The 16,842-nt window shown below is 42.0% G+C and overlaps 1 pseudogene; it reads right to left on the minus strand.

The window, feature by feature from the left end:
• Positions 1 to 2,188: 2,188 nt before the first annotated feature.
• On the minus strand, positions 2,189 to 14,544 carry LOC123484798 (annotated as a pseudogene).
• Positions 14,545 to 16,842: the final 2,298 nt, after the last annotated feature.

Genomic DNA, 16,842 nt, shown 5'->3' on the forward strand with positions numbered 1-16,842 from the left:
AACTCGTTACCTGTATAAAATACACCTGTCCACACCTCCAGTCAAACAGACTCCAACCTCTCACAATGGCCAAGACAGAGAGCTGTGGCAAGGACATCAGGGATAAAATTGTGAACCTGCACAGGGCTGGGATGGGCTACAGGACAATGAGCAAGCAGCTTGGTGAGTTAGGCGCAATTATTAGAAAATGGAAGAAGTTCAGATGACGGTCAATCACCCTCGGTCTGGGGCTCCATGCAAGAGATCTCACCTCGTGGGGGCATCAATGATCATGTGAGGAAGGTGAGGATCAGCCCAGAACTTCACGGCAGGACCTGGTCAATGACCTGAAGAGAGCTGGGACCACAGTCTCAAAACCATTAGTAACACACTACGCGTCATGGATTAAAATCTGCAATTGCAGCAAAAGGTCCCCCTGCTCAAGCCAGCACATGTCAGGCCCGTCTGAAGTTTGCCAAGTGCCATCTGGATGATCCAGAGGAGGAATGGGAGAAAGTCATGTGGTCTGATGAGACAAAAAATAGGGCTTTTTGGTCTAAACTCCACTCGCCGTGTTTGGAGGAAGAAGAAGGATGAGTACAACCCAAGAACACCATCCCAACCGTGAAGCATGGTGGAAGGTGGAAACATCATTCTTTGGGGATGCTTTTCTGCAAAGGGGCAGGGCGACTGCACCGTATTGAGGAAGGATGGATGGGGCCATGTATCACGAGATATTGGCCAGCAACCTCCTTCCCTCAGTAATAACATTGAAGATGGAGTGCGTGGCTGGGTCTTCCAGCATGACAGCGACCCGAAACACACAGCCAGGGCAACCAAGGAGTGGCTCCGTAAGAGGAAGCATCTCAAGGTCCTGGAGTGGCCTGGCCAGTCTCCAGACCTGAACAATAGAACATCTTTGGAGGGGAGCTGAAAGTCTGTATTGGTTATTGGCCCTGGAAACCTGAAGGATCTGGAGAAGGTCTGTATGGAGGAGTGGGCCAAAATCCCTACTGCAGTGTGTACAAACCTGGTCAAGACCCTACAGGAAACATATGATCTCTGTAATTGCAAACAAAGGTTTCTGTACCAAATATTAAGTTCTGCTTTTCTGATGTATCAAATACTTATGTCATGCAATAAAATGCAAATTAATTACTTTAAAATCATACAATGTGATTTTTCTGGAATTTTGTTTTAGATTCCGTCTCACAGTTGAAGTGTACCTATGATAAAAATTACAGAACTCTACGTACTTTTGTAAGTAGGAAAACCTGCAAAATCGGCAGTGTATCAAATACTTGTTCTCCCCACTGTATGTATCTATAACCATGACTATGTAAGCATCAGTTCCTGAATGTGCAAATGAGAGGCAGGCGTGAAATGTGTGAATTACTTGATAGTGGATACACTAGGACCACGTGCACGTCACAAAGGGGGCATCTGAGAAGACTATAGAGACTACCCAGCTGTTGCATTAATGCCAAGTGAGACCGAGCTTCATGCTTAAAAATATGTACCATAGGTTGAAGACCATATTCAAAGCATGTGCAAACCAATTATGTAAATAAACCAATCATTGGCGCAAACCAGTATTTTTGTATAGATTCAGTTCAAAAAGCTACATAGCACAGCGTTTTAGTAGCAACAACTAAAACCCTTGGGATATATGATTAACGAGTTTGTAGTGATATCACCCAGGCGCTATTATAGAACAAGAATACTGGTAAAATCTCTCACAGGCTTTTTGTCCAGACCCATTGCAATGAAGACTGGGTTATCCTAAAATAAAGTATTGATGTACCGTACTTTACCAGTATCACTCAGTAGTACAATACGAAACAAGAAAACATCTCTTAAATATCTCGTTTCATGAGACCCTTCACAGCTTATGAACATTCTTTGAGCTGTCATTGACAGAGTCCATCTGCATCAGCCCTGGTGGACGAATGGTCACTACAATATTGCTTGACTAACGTGTGCTTTTTCATCGCTTGCTTTGGTGACCGTGCGGATTAGTCAAATATCGTCTGGAGGAAATGTAGCCGAGGCCATACCTGGTTCCTGCCCAACTGTGTTTGGTATAATGTGCATTCAGAGTCTCCATTGGAGGATTTTAGCGATGAAGCTAAGCTAGGTGATAACGACAAGGTCGTCTGTAACCGAGTCTGTTGGCTCGTTGGTGGTGTTTCTGGGCTCTGGGGCTGGTCTACCATCGTCTTCCCTCTCCTCTCCATCCCCCTCTCCAATCCACCAGGCATTGCTGAGCAGCGGGCCGACAGGAGTGGGGCGTTTGGGTTTTACCCAGGCCCTGGTACCGACCCTTGGGGGATGCCGGGTTGGACAAGGCCTCCGTGGGACCAATGGTGTCCAGGGATCCTGGAGAAAGCAGGCCTGAGCGCTCGCTGTCGTCCTCCGCCTCACCGAAGTAGGTCTTCCTAGGGCGGCCCATAACCGTTCTCCCTGTTACCGGAAAGAAAGTGTGTTTGAAGAAAATGGCAATACATTTACATAATGGGGAAAACTATCAAAGTCTTGAAGATTTTGAGAGTGGCCCTTTTCTATTCTCTCATGACATTCTATTAACATAAATCGAGTAGCTAGCCAATACATTTGGTTCTGAGATTAAACCTTTTCAAACAAAGTTCTTAACAAGCGGATTCTTTGATTCCATCCATGCTTGTCGCTATGCATGACAGCTATTGAATCAAGCCAGATGGGATGAGAACTCACCCGGCGTTGCGAACTTGCTCAGGGTGTAAGCCCTGGCGTCAGAGGCGTCCCCACATGGCCAGGAAGAGGTGAAGCAGGATCCTCCTCAGCCTCCTGGATGTAGGGCTTGTAGGTGAAGCTGAAGTGGTGGCGATGGCCGCAGGGAACATCTCCACACAGATGATGAAGTCCTGGATAAAGCATAAATGAAAGCTTGACTGTATAGCAAAGCAAGTTTATTCTCACACGGTTGTATTTAGTATGTAATAAATCCTCATCTATTTAAATGATTTAGAAATGTGTACGAGGATAAGTCCTTGAGATGAATCATCCCATTTTCTAGGGGTTCTGAGACCACAAGCCTCAACAGATATTACCTTATACCAAACAAGTAATTTTACAACTGCATTATTTTACTACAGCTTTATGTAGCATTGTAGTAACAGTGTTATTATAAGCGTTTACAGTGTTGGTATTGTCTTGCATTACCTGTAGACCTGTAGCTACAGCCTCCACACTGTCCCAGTACCACGTGTGTGTCTCTCTGAGATCACTCCCACCTTGACCAGGAGAGCAATGAAGCGCAGCTTGCCTAAGATAGAGTACAGACAACAGAGTGGAAATATTCAATCCTCTACTGCAGCCAACACAGGGAATGCATTAGCAATTACTGGCTATAAGCCACACAGACTCTTAATAAGTCCTACACATGCAATTCTGAAAAGAAGTTGTATAAGAAATATAAAATGGGCAGCCAAAACTGTGTTACTTTAATGGATAACAATGCTAGATCCATGAATGGCAGACACAATGACTGGTAAACAAATATGTTATTAATCATGGAGATTACGATAACCTGGTCCCAGATCTGTTTGTGCTATGTCAATTGTTCATTGACCACAGGAGTTGCAAGACATCACAAACAGATCTGGAGACAGGCTAGGAGGTAGTTGCAGGTGATCCAAAATGGCCACCAAGCACTCACCAGAAGGGCAGACACCACCATTTTGGCACACACAGGAACTTCCCCACTGTCTGATGGGGCCAGTTCCTCTCTTAGGAGCCCCTTGTAGAACAGGACCAAGCAGTACATGGCAAACTGGGAGAGAGAGAGAAGGAGAGAGAGAGTGAAAGGAAGAATGATAAGAGAGAGAAAGAGATCACATACTGAACTGAATGCTAAATATTTAATAATGTTATATTTGTGGTGGTGGTATGGTGACAGGAAGTTTACAGCAATGTGAAGACAAGTGTGGAAAATACAGAACCTACCAGCTGGGACATAATGTTGAATATCACCAGGTACGTCCATGCATTGGTTGAGCTGAGATTACCTTCATCATACACACCACAGAGCTGACATATCCCTACAGGATAGTGAATGGGGGAACATATGATGATGATAACGTATATGTGGCGAGTGTTAGGAATGGGATTGAGTAGTTTAGAACACACACTACAGCTCACTACCACTTCCACACTCCCGTTCCCCAGGGCAACAGCAACCTTGTCCAAATGCTGAGCCTGCTTGATAAGCACATCAGGTGCTGCCAATTGGGTGTGGTTATCAGTCAGAGTGGCAGCTTGAAGAGCGTAAGGCTGCTGGTTGGTTTGGTGGCCATGAGACTTATTTTAAAATCTTTAGCTTGTATTTTTCCTTTTTGTACATATTTATGTTTCGTCACCATCTGAACAAATAATAATCTGCTTGGACTGGCCGACCACGAGGTCAAGAGAGACAGAGCTGGCCCTGGACCAAGGTAATGTTGCTGTCTCCCTGGGCACATGTACATTCAACACTTAGGCATATAACAGGAGTCCATCCTGAATGGAATAGCAGATCCTTTGCAAAACACTTACAAGGCAATAACTGTTGTGACTGGTCTGACAACTGTGTACTGCAACACTCCCAGCTTGCATCTCAATAGCAATACCCTGCAATAGGAAAACATGGTATACATTATTAAGGAAAGATATTCTGACAAAATGTTAGCTTTTTCCCACTATAAAATAGCATTAAAATATTTTCTAATCACCAGCTTTGATTTTCATTAATTTCTTCCATTTCTTAAAATCAATAACATCCTATGAAGAAAGATGTTTCAATACTTGTGGCTAAAATCGCAGATGCACAGCATTTGTTAAAATGCAGAATAAACAAAACAGATAAGCCTAATGCTGTCTGTCTGTCTGTTCTTTAGGTTGGTGCATTTTCCTAAATGAGGCTCGTTGTTCCACTTGTAAACACTTCTGGTTCTGTTCTTAATCAACTACAGGCAGACATGCTACATATTACTATCGTTGCCTGACTGGAGCTCGGTTTGGAGCTGTAAGTAGCAAATGGAGACTTGGAGAGACTTCAAGCAGCCAAACAAACAGCGAGGTGAACCTTCTAGAAATAGACTCAAAATAGATGCCACGCAGACTGGAGCCACCCCTGACGCACAACTTCCTGTTTTGATTATGAGCCTGAAATATATAAAAATGAAATATAAATGTATACTTAAAACATATCAATGTGGTATAAAAACATGAATGTTTATTATAGCACATAATCCTAAAATATCCCTTCATAACACGTAAAAAACAAACAAGTGGTAGTTTATTGCTGCACAAAAACATACACCTTCATCCTAAAATGAAAACTTATAACACATGGTATGGATAATATTGTAGCTCCTTATTAGCCTGGTTGTTTGTGCAATAATGCCAAATTGATAGAGGACTCTAGTGCCCAAAAGCCAGTTTTAGCATGGGCAGCGCCATTGAGGACTTTTTTTAAGTAGTCAACTGGGAGGGACTTCCTATGGTTTAAGGATGGATCACATAATTCCATCCAGGTCATAAGGAGGTATCACCCAATGAATGATAAGTGATCAAACATTTCATAACCACAGATTGCAGTAAATTCGCCAACCTTGGCTTTATACCTGTTCAAACAACATATTCCAGGTGGCAGTATGACCATTTTAATTTTGTTTACCAACTTATAGAAGTAATAGAAGAAAATGCACTACTTCAAAATGGAGATGGCCTCAATGCACTGCCCATGCTCTCAGACACCATAACGGGCCAGATACAATGTTGCGTCCTCTAACTAGCCTGGTTTGTTGTCATGCCAAATGCACAGCACTAACATATCTGGGACAAGGGCCACGTTCATTTTAGCACACATACACTTAAAGAACTACAAAAACTATAAAAACAACAAACTCACTCTCCCATGGGCCATGGCGGGCATGGCAGCAGAGGGAGGAAGGTCTGCTGCTCCTGCACCTCCATCATCAGTACCAGGCTGGGGTACTGGTTACCCATGGTTGAGGAAGCGAAAGAGTGGGGAGATAGAGAGGAGCCCGAAAGAGAAGAGAGGAATTACAGAGTGTGAGGATATTGAAATAAATGTAGGCTACTCAGTCTAGCCTGGGATCCCAGGCGTGTTTGTGCTAGACTTATGTTTGGCATATGACTTATGAGTGGCCATGATTGGAATGTTGGGAACAAACTGGTCTGGGATCTCCTCAGTCAGGTCATGACAAAAATGTGTGCACCTGGTTTCCCAGGTAGTTGAGCAAGGAAGATCATGAAGTTGTGAGTAAGCGTGGCCTCATTAGCACTTCCCTGCACGTGTCCACGTAGATGGCAATGCTGGGAGTATTTAAGCGCAATCCACTGTGTGAGAGAGAAAGGAGAGGGTGGAGAGGATGAGAAGAGGCGAGATGGGATTATAGATGGGTCATTACATTATCTCAATGATATGTTGCATGATTGTAGTTTAAACTATTGAAACATTTTACTCTGAAAATTAGGCTTTTTTTTGTTTCTCTGTTTTGTTTTTCTAAAGGAGATCTGTATTCATTCTTTGGGAAGTAGGATAATGGAAATCTTGTGATAGGGAGGCGTTGAGAGTAGCAGTTAGATGCTAATTGCCATTGTGAAACCAATTCAAATTGAAGCGCCACGCTCATGTCAGGCGCTTTTCAGTTTTACTAATGTCAAAGCTACGATGACTTCTTCTGTTAGCTTATTTTTGTCAAACATGTGTAATTTAACAATAAACCAATGCTGACTTTTATGAACATCTAACTACATTACCAAGAATAGAAGGTATTACTTACACTGTCCAAACTGTAAATTAGGGACCATCCATAATATTCTGTCATAAAAAGAGAGCGAGATCATGCACATTCACAATCAGTTAGGTTATACTGTACATCATTCAGGATAAAGACACAAACCCATGATGGTAATGAAGTAATAATATCCTGTAGCTGTGACAGGAAGTGGCCATCACTTACCTGATAATTGGCTTCTGTAGCTCTGGTTGAGTATAGTTCACAAGATGCTGCAGGATTCCCCATAGTGATATGGGTATGGTCATGAACACGAATATTCTAGCTATGAACCATGCTTTGTTATGGGTACCAACCTGAAAGGTATAAATGTATATAATCAACATCCAAACAACAAAGCATGGACTAGGCTATTCAGTGTCAAGTAACGATATATGATTGGGCTGCAATGAAACTAACTGACCTCTGATTTCTGTAGTTCCCAGATGCACAGGGGTAGTAGGACGACTAACACAACCAGAAAGTATGAAAGAACGACCAGAAGCCGAATCCATCTCCTCCAGTTCCCACAGAGTACAAGAACGTATTTGTAACGGTAATATGGCTAGCCGCAACCAAGTTGGCCAGCGTCCTACACTCACTGGGTCAATGGGTGTGATTGCTGAAAGTAAAGCTAATGCTAGCAAGCGAGCGAGCTAATTAGCTAACAACTATGTGCCGCTGCCAGCTATAGCAGTAGAAGAGTTCGTTTCAAATGTCCTTTGGGATGCATGAATACTGAACGACAATTTCCAAACACATTGTAACGTTAGTAAGCAATGTAGCTGCTTTGCTAAACCGAAATTGGTAGCTGGCAAGCTGGCTGGCTAACGTTGATCATCGATCTCATGATGTAAACAAAAGATAGTCCACACTGCATCCATTCCAGGCAAAGCTCAAGATACAATTAAATAAAAACAATTAAGCTAATAAAAACCAACTGGTCAAAAACAACACAGTTCTTGCATTAATAATGATATATTCATATCTAAAACTTCCTAAACATCAAAAAAAAGTTTTACAACGGAACTGATGGCTACTTCTTGTTGACGTTCTTGATAAAAATGCCGCCCATGCTTCCAATCTGATTGGATATGGAAAAGATCTTTTTTTTATACTTTCATTTGCTCATCTTTTCAATCCATCACCTTGTAAAACATGGGCATAGATGTAGTTCGGTTGATCTGCAATCTGAGTCCTCATGTATTCCCCACTAGATGGCAATGCAAATCAATAATTCTCAGTTTCACACAAGCGGAAAATGATAATTCATTTAAATGACCAAAAGTTGTTAAGAATAACTCAACTTTATAAAATAATGACAAAGTATAATGTGATATCCACGGAGGAAACACATGTTCATTTTCATCATGCTCCACCTTGAGCTAGCCTAACTTCTAAAAACAATTCATAGAAAATACCACAAATATACATTTGTTGAATATTATTTGTGTTTCTGTTGACTATATAAATTATATTAAAAATACTGAAGTTGGCTTCTCTCTATCTCTCTCTCTCTTATTTATATATTTCTTTCTCTCTTTCCTTGCTGTAAAACATGTGTGGCCTGTGAATAAATGGTTCTAATTAAGATTCTTACGAAGTGAGAAATGGTGTGGGAGTGTAATAAGTCAAAAGCTTCTTAAATTCCTGCAAAAGCTTTCAGAAAGGTGCAAAGTCAGGACTAAATATTTAGTCAAAGTAAAACTAGTTGTCCAAAGTAAGATAACACAATGGAGATGAATGACAATAGAAATGTATTTGGCTTTTTTACTCTCTACTACAAGCTATCCATGAGGCCTTCATTGGAAAAAACACAACTACCATCTGTATAATCCTAGAAGTATTTCAATACAGATCTGTTATCCTTTGAACAATTTAAATTGTTAAATAATTTCGAAGCATCCAAGTAGCTCCATTAATAAGAGTGGAAGTAAATAGGCCATATTCAATGAGGCTCTCTTTTCTTTGTCCAAAACAATATTTTCAATTGATTTATTTCAGTTGAAACGTGTTTAGGCAGGTGTGCAGGCTCCACATTGAATAAGATTGAACCACAACAGAGAATGTGATCTGGATCTAGTGGGGGCGGGGAAGCAGAGAAAGTCAAGGATGTGGGATTTGAGCTTATGTTTACTATAGTTACTTGTTAACAAATTGTTTTTTTAATGTGCTTGTGTTATTTTTTTTATGAATGTATGTGCATTTACAACAGTGAAGACACAAGGACTGTATTTCTTACGCAGATATCGGAGTAAACTTCCTAAATTTAAATATATTGTGTGACAATCTTCTTACCTCCAAAATGCAGTGGGGTTGAAGTGAAGGTCAGTATACTTATTTCATGACTTGAGAAGCCAATGCGGGGAACTAGGAACTGTTTTAATGTGTCGGCCTGATCTGCTATGTATCATTGGGAGACCTGCTCTTTTAACAAACAACCTCTCTCAGTCACGATAACCAAGAATCTCGGAGAATGTGAAACAGACACGTTTTATAACCCCTCGGCAGTCTGCTTCAATTACTCTCGCAACGGTGACGAGGAGTGAAATAATGTTTTACGCAGAGAAGGTTGTTGGCATGAACTTTTCCATGATGAGGGCAGATGCTGGGTTAAGTTGACTAGGCTTGTAAAACAAAATAGTAATCATTCTCCCTCATTGTTCACTCATTGTTTGTTCAGTTCTGGGAATGAATTACAATTTCCAGGGATTTTAGGCCTCTTGTTGCCAGCAATTTTTTTCACTATAGCTGTTCTGACATTTTTCTAAAGGATTTTTATACTCAAACAGCATTGAGTATGAAGAAAGTTATAGAAAGAGCCTAGGGAGGAGAAGTCTGACTATGAATCTCTCTCTCCTCTCTTTCGTTAACAGTCATTTTCCCTGTTTAATGAGGGGAGGCAGAACTTTCCTTTGTGTTGCACCATCCGTCCCCATCGTTTCACTAGCTACTGCCCCACAGTCACAGAAATCACTGGTTGTTACCAGACAGATTGTTCATGAATTTTGAATTGATCCTTTTGGCTTTTATAAATTAGAAATGGTCTTGCCACCACAGTCATCTTGGCTTGAGCTGGTGCAAACATGTGGCGGAGCTATAGCTTGGAGGAATTGCAATGCAAAATGGCATTAGGAACACAGCCATGTTAGAGGCCGGAGTAGGACCAAACATGTGCTGTGTTTGATCAAACTGAAAATATATTTGAGCATAAACAATGTGATGTCAATTGGGTCCCCACTGAGGCATCATTTGCAAATTGCAAAGCAAGATTTTTGTGATGGCACATAGAACTGGGCTGGGTCCTGATTACGTAGCTATAAAACATCTCAGAGTAGGAGTGCTGATCTAGGACCAGGTATCCTTTGTCCATCCTAATCCTTCATTGTGATCTGAGCAACACTGATCCCAGATCAGCAGTCCTACTCAAGACGCTTTCTGAATATGGGCCCTGCAAAGTTGCTGTATGAAAATCAGTATATGCAGAGTGGAGCCATACTGTCTGATTGTTGACTGGCACCGTGATCAGTATCAGCCAAAGTGCACCGCCTCATCAGGGCAATACACAAGTCTGCAATTATTCGAGATGATTTGTTTATCTTAATACATCTGCCTAAGGCCTGTGTGTTAGGAAGGGTTGGGTCACCTCACTTAAGAGCTGTGCTGTTTCTGCTCTAAACAATATCTAACAGATTTGAATAGAATCGTTTTTTAGTCTGACCTACAAAGTGTTCTAGATTAGAATGATATGCATTCAGAACATTGTATACATATAGTATGTATTGACTATATGAAAACAACAAAGTTATATCATTATCGGGAAACAGACATTCATATTTCCAATCATGAAAATGCGTCATAATTCACCCTGTTTTTCTATAAATTTTTCTGGATCGGTCCCTGTAGACTGATATTTCTGGATGCTGTGTTTCTGGATCATTTGCATGAAAGATGAGTCCACCCATACACCTCCTGAAATAGCCCAAAATAGCCTGACAATCGATTGGCTGAGAGTAGGCATAGGCGTGACAATCTGATTGGCTGGAAGGTAAACCTCTAACATGATGAACCAATAATATCTCCCAGACCATCTCATTATCCAATCATCACTCCAGTTTGATAAAGGTTTACACTGGTTTCAGGTTACTCTGTATGGCAGAACTCCACAGGGTATTAGACATGTGTGTGTGGTATTCTTTGATTGAGGGGATTCTTGAGTTGAAATGCAGAGCTAAGTCGATGTCTGATCTAACTCTTATGGCATGAGGTAGGGTTGACCCTGAAGTGTGATGTGCTTGTTTGGACTCAACACCATTCCATTACCTCAATACTAAACCTGGGTTCAAATAGTATTTGAAATCTTTCAAATACTTTAGCTGGAGCCCGATTGAGCTGGCCTGGCACAACAAAACCAAATGGAATAGTCCCAAAGTGCCAACCCCTGCCTTCTGGCTTTTAGGCTGACCCAAAGCCAACGCTAAAGTATTTGAAATGATTTCAAATACTATTTATCAAACAATGTCAGCTACATCTGTGTAATGCTGAGAGACAAGTAGCAAAGCCTTACAAAGGGCACAGGCTATTGTTAAAGTCTATGGTGGTATGTTTCAGAATAGCTATTCCCTTGTTGCATTTGTCTGTAGCCATTGATGTTTACTTAGAACTCAGTTGGTGATTGAGTTGTCGATGTTGTGAAATCTAGCTAGTATATGTATTTCAACACAATTGTATCATGCTTTACTCTAATTCCTTACTCTACGTACATAGTATGTAGCGAATACGAATGCCTAATTAAGAATGAATGACGTGCAACCCGTACAAACTATTTAATGAAGGTGTATTTTATATAAGATTTATCCTAGTTTCAAGAGTAGTGCATCTTCCTAAAGAAAAACATCTCATGCAACAATTTTCCCTCATATCCTTCTTTAAACTCTGAGGCTGTTTCCCATTTATGCATCAACCCATCATGGTTATGTAGTCCATCTAGTCCTCCACTGTTATTGTGTTTAGGCATCTTATGTCTGAGTGGCAGCTGAGAGAGCATGGGTTTGAACTCTTTCTTCCAGCAGAGAACAGCCTGCACTGTACAACCAACCCTCTGATGCCTCTCCTTGCACAGAAACACACACACACTTAACCCTCCAATGCCTTGTCATTCGTGAACAGTGATTGGCCTTCAACATTGGGACTTGGCGCTGTGCACTATGTTCTATATGAAGAGCCCTTTTGACCCGCTGGCGTCCTCTGTTTTCTGCCCAACAGCAACCACGTTTCCCACCAAATTCCGTGGACCTAAACCAATCCTCTCTCTCTTGCTCTCTTCCTTTCTTTCTTGTTTTCTCTCTCTCTCTCTCTCTCTCTCTCTCTCTCTCCTCTCTCTCTCTCTCTCTCTCTCTCTCTCTCTCTCTCTCTCTCTGCCTTCCTCCTTCCTCCCTCCTCCCTCCCTCTTTCCTTTATACCTCCCTCCCCCTCCCAAAGGCAGGACTGTGTCTCATGTTATTTTGGTCATCCATTTCATAAAAGCCAGACATTTTTGTATTCTTCAACCACAGTTCTGAGAGGAATTCTGTGTTTTTTCAAGCTTACTGGAAAGGGGCAAAAATATGACATGACATTTAACAATGAATATGGGCAGCTTTCGTAAGGATTATGACTTAGTTACCTGTTATCACCAACACACTGAAACAAATAACAAATTAGCTCTCAACACATCCATGAAACTCCCATTACTATTGGTTTTGGGGCTGAAATTATTTTGTCTCAACTTATTTTGGTCTGAAATCAAGAATATAAATATTAAAAATACTTTGTTTCCTTTTCTGTCTCCCTCTCCTCCAACCCTAGCCACTCAGCCCCTACCCAGATGGTCATGCGGCGTCACAATCTTTGCTCCCTCGCTCTCCCACTACTTTTTCTATTAATTTTTGTTTACAAATCGCATGCACCCAGCCGCCACAAGGAGTCACTAGAGCACGATGGGACATGGACATCCCAGCCGGCCAAACCCTCTCCTAACCCGGACGACGCTGGGCCAATTGTGCGCCGCCTCATGGGTCTCCCGGTCGCGGCCCGGGATCGAACCCGGATCTTAGACCGCTGCGCCACATGGGAGGTCTACTCTGTCCTCTTACTGTATATCCTATCATCTTTCTGCTAAATCCTTCTCCTTCCTGTCTCCTGATTCTGCCTCTTTGACCCTATTCTCCTCTCTTTTCTGCGTCCTATGACTGTATCCTTTCCTCCCGGCCGGCCCAGCCATCTCCTCCTACTCCGTGGAAAATTAATCTTTTAGGAGGACTTATCATCCTTTCCTCCCCTCTCTCTACCTTCTCTTCTTCTGTATCCACTGCTAAAGCCACTTTCTATCACTCTAAATGCCAAGCTTCTGCTTCTAACCCTAGGAAACTATTTTCTACCTTCTCCTCCCACCGTAATCCTCCACCCCCTCCCTCCTTCCTCTCTGTGGGCGACGATATCCACTCCTCATTCACTCAGCCTATGGAGTCTACTAGTCCCACTCACACAGAACTACCCTACACCTTGACTTCTTTCTCCCCTCCATCTCCAGATAAAATTGTGCGACTAATGAAGTCCGGCCGCCCAACAACCTGCCCGCTCCACCTCATCCCTTACATTTTACATTTACATTTTAGTCATTTAGCAGACGCTCTTATCCAGAGTGAGTGCATACATTATTTTATTTTTTCATATTGGAATCGAACCCACAACCCTGATGTTGCAAATGCCATGCTCTACCAACTGAGTTACATCCCTGGCATTCCCTCCCCTACCCTGGACGACGCTGGGCCAGTTGTGCGCCGCCCATGGGTCTCGGTCGCGGCCAGCTGTCTGACAGAGCCTGGATTTGAACCAGGATCTCTGAAGTGCACAGCTAGCACTGCGATGCAGTGCTTTAGACCACTACACCACTCGGGAGGACACCCTTCTCCCAACCATCTCTGGAGACCTTCTCCCAACCATCTCTGGGAGAACTTCTCCCAACCATCTCTGGAGAACTTCTCCCAACCATCTCTAAGAACTTCTCAATTCCCTCATCAACTCATCCCCTGACCACTGGCTGCATCTTCTCTGACTTCAGAATGGCAGTTGCTCCCTCCTCAATAAACCAACACGCGATTCCTCTGACGTCAAGCGACAGACCTATATCCCTTCTTTCTTTCTTTCCAAAACACTTGAGCATGCTGTCGCAGTAACTCTCTCAACTATTTCTGTCCAAACTGATCTTCTTGACCTAACCAGTCAGGCTTCAAGACGGGTCACTCAGCGAAGACTGCTTTTCTGTGTGTCTTTGAGACTCTCCACTGCCAAAGCTGACTCTCTCTCTGTTCCTGATCCTCTAGATCTATCCGCTGCCTTCGACACTTCGTGGTCATCAGATCTCCTCTCCACCCTCTCATGGCTGGGCGTCTCAGGCTCCTGCACACTCTTGTATCCTACCTGGCAGGCCACTCCTACCAGGTGATGTGGAGAAGGATCTGTGTCTGCACCTCACGTACTCTCACCACTGGCAGGTGTCCCCAGGCTTAGGTTCTAGGCCCTCTCATCTTCTCACTATACACCAAGTTGCTCTGCTCTGTCCTTATCCTCCACATGGTCTCTCCTATCATTGCTATGCTCATGGCCTCCTTCTTTTCCCCCACAGGTGGCTGACACGCATCTCAGCGTACCTGGCAGATATCTCAGCTTGGATGTCGGCCAACCACTTCATCAACCTAGACATAGCGTAGATCTTAAGATGAATGCAAGAACTGTAAGTTGCTCTGGATAAGATGACTAAAATGTAAAAATTACAATCTTGGTAAATGATGCTCGGTCACAATGTTTAGGTTGTCTAAGAAGATTTCATGATGTTCACTTTACATATCCCAACACAACCTTGTAACTAAAGCCATTGCACTGATCTCAAGCAAAGACTTGAGATCCTGCAGGTACTGATTAAAGTCGTACTCCAGTCTCCTTTTCACCTCATTATTCACCTGATATACTTACCCAAAGGCACATCAATAGGTGGTCAGGTTTCCTCTTTTGTTCTCTATTGCTCCTCTATTGTTCCTCAAGGGGGAGGCTGATGACATCCCATCTCCCCATCAGACCAACTCCTTGAATGCCCTACTCCTTGAAGTTTGCAGTTTTGTCTTTAAAACACTTTTTCTCAATGTATTTTTTGCCCTTAAGTGTGTGTACTTTACTGTATTTATACTTGGGATATAGCTTTTCAACAGTAAAAATTCAGAAATCGCTGGAGGACATCTTTAAGTTAGCAAACAAGTTATCTAAACAAGCGCCTCTGTTGGGAGCTCTGACAACAGTCAGTCACTCATATGGGCTGGATTGATTGCATTCCCTCTCTTCAAGCAGCTCAGTTCCACATCCTCTCAGTTGACATGGTAACCCTGAGGGCAGTGTTGCCAAAGCAACAAGCAAGCAGATCACAGTGCTCTTCAAATCCTCCCAGACCAGCTTGTGTTTCCTTCCCACAGACACTAAGAAAAAAGTAGAAGCCCCTTATCCTCTCAGAAAGACATGTATTTCTATGACGTGTCAGTATAAAGTTCACTGCTCCTTAGTAAAGCAATGCGAGAGGTCATACGCTTACAAATTCCAAAGTAATTATATGTAATGCATATCAATGTAAAATGTATAACTCCTTAGTAATGGAATGTTTAATGTTCTTATGTTATGCATATCAATATAGCGTTCATCACTCCTTAGTAATGCAAGGCCAAAGGTATTATACATATAAAATATTTTTATTAGGATAAGAAGCAGCATTTCTGTATGAAACATGAACAATAATACAATTTCCTATAGAGGTATGAAGCCTCTGGATGAACATTATAGTGGTAAAAATACTATTTATTGATATGAGTGGTTAAACTGAAAAGCCTTTATCTTTGACATTGTCTGATATTTACATTTTAGTCATTTAGCAAGGCGCTCTTATCCGGCGACTTACAGTTGATGAGTGCATAACATTTTTTCGCATACTGGCCCCCTGTAGAATCGAACCCCAACCCTGGCGTTGCAAGCGCCATGCTCTGGTGAGCTACAGGAGGGCTGTAGATAGTGCCACAAACACTCAAATGGAAAAAGTGCAAAAAATCACACACACACCCACACACACAGGACATTAATTGTATTCATAATACATGTATTCACATATCAAATGTATAAAGCAGTATAGTACCCTAGTGTTGATATAGTTTAAACACCAACTGAGTATATTTATCATCACAAAAAACAAGTAACTAATAAAAAATCCTGCCTCAGGCAAAAATACAAAAAATAACCACATTCTGTTATATGATAAAGAACATAGCAAAATATAACACTATATAAAAACTTGATATTCGAGCATGTTTCTAAACAGCTTAGCTGTAGATACTAACATTTCTGTGTCTTGTGAAATTCACAGTGAAGTAGGAGAACGATTTTCCCCCTTTTTTATTTTTGGATGAGAACATAGAGACCTTTTCAACTAGCCTTGAACTGAGACATAATCATAACTTTCTACTTTCGGTCCTGTAATTGTTTGTTGCATCTGGACATGTTCTTAAAACTAACTTGTGACTTCCAGTAGGGTCAAGAAAACCATTAGTCTTTGGATAACAAGCCAAGAGACTGGGCCGAGTCCCAAATGGCACCCTATTCCCTCTATAGTGCACTACTTTTGACCAGGGCCCATAGGACTATGTAGGGAATAGGGGGCCATTTGGGATGCAGTCTGGTGGATACTCTACACTGGAGTAACTCTACACCCTAAGTGATATTCCAATGGATGTTGTACAGAGTCATATACTATATAAGGCTATATGGGGAATTCAAGATGACACGACACCTTTCGTTAAATCAGTTTTCCTTTCTTCTTCCAACCACATGAAACCTAACCACAGTGAATTAACACTTTTTGGTAAATCTTTGTAAAACAGAATATAAAAACTGTACTGGAACACACACTTTTACATGGCAAATCACATTTCATCCATATTAAAACAAATTCATCCTTACAGGACATTAG

The sequence above is a fragment of the Coregonus clupeaformis genome, unplaced genomic scaffold, assembly GCF_020615455.1.
Source record: "Coregonus clupeaformis isolate EN_2021a unplaced genomic scaffold, ASM2061545v1 scaf0467, whole genome shotgun sequence".
NCBI lineage: Eukaryota > Metazoa > Chordata > Actinopteri > Salmoniformes > Salmonidae > Coregonus > Coregonus clupeaformis.